The sequence below is a fragment of the Suricata suricatta genome, chromosome 11 (genome assembly GCF_006229205.1).
Source record: "Suricata suricatta isolate VVHF042 chromosome 11, meerkat_22Aug2017_6uvM2_HiC, whole genome shotgun sequence".
Classification (NCBI taxonomy): Eukaryota; Metazoa; Chordata; class Mammalia; order Carnivora; family Herpestidae; genus Suricata; species Suricata suricatta.
This window is the reverse complement of record NC_043710.1, coordinates 13,728,631-13,732,897: the sequence shown is the minus strand read 5'-3', so window position 1 is coordinate 13,732,897 and position 4,267 is coordinate 13,728,631.

The window sequence follows — 4,267 nt, the reverse complement described above, 5'->3', positions numbered from 1 at the left end:
ATTTCATTGAATCACTTAGTTCTTGAATTCTCTAATAAATGTGCTAGTATTTTCTTATCTCTCTTTTTTGTGGTTTCATCATTTTCCATAATTTTGTCTTCAATTTTATGTATTCTCCTGTCTGCTTCTTCCATCCTTGCAGCACTCCACCTAGTTTATTTTGCATCTCATTTCAAGTATTTTGTAATTAGTCATGACTATTTCTTAGTTCCTGGGCTGCAGGGCTGGTTCAATATTGGTGAATCAATCAAGGTGATACATCACATTAATAGAAGACAGGAAAAGCACCATATGATCTTGTCAATAGATGTAGATAAAATATTTGACCAAATATAGCCTCCTTTCCTAATAAAATCCCTCAAGAAACTCGGGATAGAAAGAACATATCTTACCATCATAAAAGCCATATATGAAAGGCCCACAGCTAATATCATCCTCAATGGGAAAAACAGAGTTTCCCCTGGTATCAGGAACACAACAGGGATGTCCACCTCATCACTGTTGCTTAACATAGGATGGAAGTCCTAGTATCAGCAACGAGACCACAAAGTGAAACAAAAGTCATCCAAAGAGGCAAAGAAGCCACCTTTCACTTTTTGCAGAAAACATGATACTCTATATGGAAAACCCAAGAGTTTACCAAAAATCTGTTAGAACTGATACATGAATTTAACAAAGTCATAGGATATAAAATCAATGTGCAGAAATCAGTTGCATTTCTATACATCAATTATGAAGCAATGGAAAGAGAAATCAATAAATTGATACCATTTAGAATTGCACCAAGAACCATAAAAAACCTAGGAATAAACATAATGAAAGATATGAAAACTCTGTATGCTGAAAATTATAGAAATCCTATGAAAGAAATTGAAGACACAAAGAAATGGAAAAAGTTTCCATGCTCATGGAGTGGAAGAAGAAATATCGTTAAAATGTACATACTACCCAAAGTGATCTACAGATTCACTGTAATCCCAAAGAAAATTACACCTGGATTCTTCTTAGAGCTAGAACAAACAATCCTACAATTTGTATGAACCACAAAAGACCACAGATAGCCAAAGTAATGTTGAAAAGGAAAACCAAAGCAGGAGACATCATGATTCCCGACTTTAGCTGCTCCTACAAAGAAGTAATCATCAAGACAGGATGATTTTGGCTCAAAATCAGGCACATAGACCAATGGAATAAAAAAGAGAGCCCAGAATTGGACCCCCAAGTGTATGGCCAAATAACCTTTGATAAAGCAGAAGCGTATCCAGTGGAAAAAAAGACAGCCTCTTTAACAGATGTTGCTGGGAGAACCGGACAGCAACATGCAGAAAAATGAACCTGGACTGCTTTCTAACACCATACACAAAAATAAACTCAAAATAAATAAAAGACTAAATGTGAGGCAGGAAACCATCAAAACCCTAGAGGAGAAAACAGGTAACAACCTCTTTGACCTCAGCCATAATAACTTCTTTCTCTACACATCTCTGAAGGCAAAGGAAATAAAAGCAAATGCGAATTATTTAGGCTTTATCAAGATAAAAATCTTCTGCACATCAAAGGAAACAATCAACAAAACTAAAAGGCAACTGACAGAATGGGAGACAATATTTGCAAATGACATATCAGATACAAGGTTAGTATCCAAACAAGTCTATAAAGAACTTAACAAACTCAACACCTGAAAAATAAATAGTCCAGTGAAGAAATGGGAAGAAGACATGAATAGACACTTTTCCAAAGAAGATATCCAGATGGCCAACAGACACATGAAAAGATGTTCAACATCACTCATCATCTGGAAAATACAAATCAAAACCACATTGAGATCCATCTGCTATGGAAATCAGTGTGGAGGTTCCTGAAAAATTTAAAATGGAACTACCTTACAACCCAGCAATAGCACTACTAGGAATTTATCCAAGTGATAGAGGAGTGGCTGATTCATAAGGGCCACTTGTGCCTCAATGTGTATAACAGTGCTTTCAACAATAGCCACTTATGGAAAGAGCCCAAATGTTCATCAACAGATGATTGGATAAAGATGTGAGATGTATATATATATAACATACACACACACACACACACATACACAATGGAATACCACTTGACAATGAGAAAGAATGAAATCTTGTCATTTGCAGCATTGTGGATGGAACTGAAGGGTATTATGTTAAGTGAAATAAGTCAATCAAAAAAGACAGATATATGTTTTCACTCATATGTAGAACTTAAGAAATTTAACAGATGATGAAGGGGGGAAAAGGGAAAAATAGTTTCAAACAGAGAGGGAAGCAAACTGTAAGAGCCTCTTAAATACAGTAAACAAACTGAGGATTGATGGAAGGGCGTGTGGGAGAGGGGAAAATGATGATGGGCACTGAGGAGAGCACTTGTTGTCAACTGGATGTTATATGCAAGTGATGAATTATGAGAATTTACCCCCAAAACCAAAAGCACACTATATACACTGTATGATAGCTAACTTGACAATAATTTATATCTATAAATAAATAAATAAATAAACTTTAAAAACATTAAAAAATGGGCTTCCTAAATATCATCTTTTAATCTAAACTAAAATGTTATGTAGAATATGATTTTACACAATAAGCTTCATCAGTATTGTATATAATTGTGTTTTATTCATTTTTATCACCCTCTGGTTTACCTCTGGTAAATCTTTTCTCAATACAATTTGATAAAAATTTGCTATTATCAATGATGCAAAGATGAGCATTCTTTTTTTTAAGTTTATTTATTTTTGAGAGAGAGTGAGAGCAGAAGTTGAAGAGGAGTAGAGGAAGGTTGAGACACAGAATACTAAGGAGACTCCAGGCTCTGTGCTGATGCGGGGTTCAAACCCACAAACAATGAGATCATGACCTGCACTGAAGTCAGACGTTTAACCAACCAAGCTCCCAGATGCCCCAAAGGTGAAATTTCTTGGAGGTGTCTCCTGGCACACATACTGTTGGATTTTTTGCTGGTACACACCTAGGTGTAAAATTCTCTAGATCTGCTAAAGTAGTGTACCAATTCACATCTGAGCATTGGGTGACAGCTCCCTTTGCTTCACATATTTTACATATGGAATATGCTTGGTGATTTTACTTTTTATTTTTGTCTTTTTGATGGGAGTGTCATGGTGATAGTGTGATCTTAATAAGAAATACATATTGATCTCTCTCTCAGTTTACTGACACAAGGCTTCTGGAAATCCTGTACATTTTTAAGTGATAAGCTCACTTGAAATATCTTATGTTCTACTATTTGGTCTTTGATCTTGGTTACTGACATGCTGCCTCTGAAACTCTTAAGATTTGCTGGGTGGTGGCTGTGTCTTTTGTTCTAATGAGGAGACCTTGGGTGGACTCGTGGATGGCTTATGGATAAGGACTGATCACCAGAAGGACAAAACCATAATTAGAAACTTAGAATTTTCAGCTCTCTTTACTTCCATTTTGTTGAGAAGAGAGAAAGGCTGAAATAAAGCTAATGGTTCAACAGGCTTACATGATGAAGCCTCCAAACATTTCCAAAGTTGGGGATCAGAGAGATTCCAAGTAGAAGAACACATTCATGTACCAGGAAGGTGATATATCTCAGTATAGACCAAAGGACCAAAGTTCCTCCACTCCGGGACCTCTGAGAACTTGCCCCAATATATACATCTCTTCATCTGGGTGTTCATCTATATCCTTTACCATATTATTTAATAGCTGGTAAATGTAGATAGTTCCTTGAGCCACTCTAGCAATTTAACTGCACCCTTGGAGATGGTAATGGGAACCTCTCCTCTAAAGCTTGTTGTGGGGGAAAACCTCTACCTATCTGGGGACCGGAAGTGTCAGAAATGAAGCATGCTCTGTGAAGAATAAAGGGTACTCCTGGTGAAGAAATAACACAGTAAGAAGAATGGGGTTTTCCCAACAATGAGAAATAAAAATGGAATGTTTCCAAAATAGTTATAGATCTTATTTGGTTTTCATTTGCATTATTCTTGTTACTAAGAAGCCATTTTTGTTGCTCCTTCCCCCACCTCTCAGCTATTTGGATTATCCTCTTTTGTGAAAGAGCTCCTTACATTTCTGTCTTCGCTTTTTGTTTTGTTTTCATTTTGAATACTTCTTTATATAAAATATTTGAACCCCTTGTGTTGAAAAAAGTTCTCTCTGAATGGACCCTTGGATGAAGCGTTCTTCAAAATGCAGTTCAAAAGCAATGTTTTCCACTATGGCTGCTGATTTTATTAAAATATTTTTCTCAC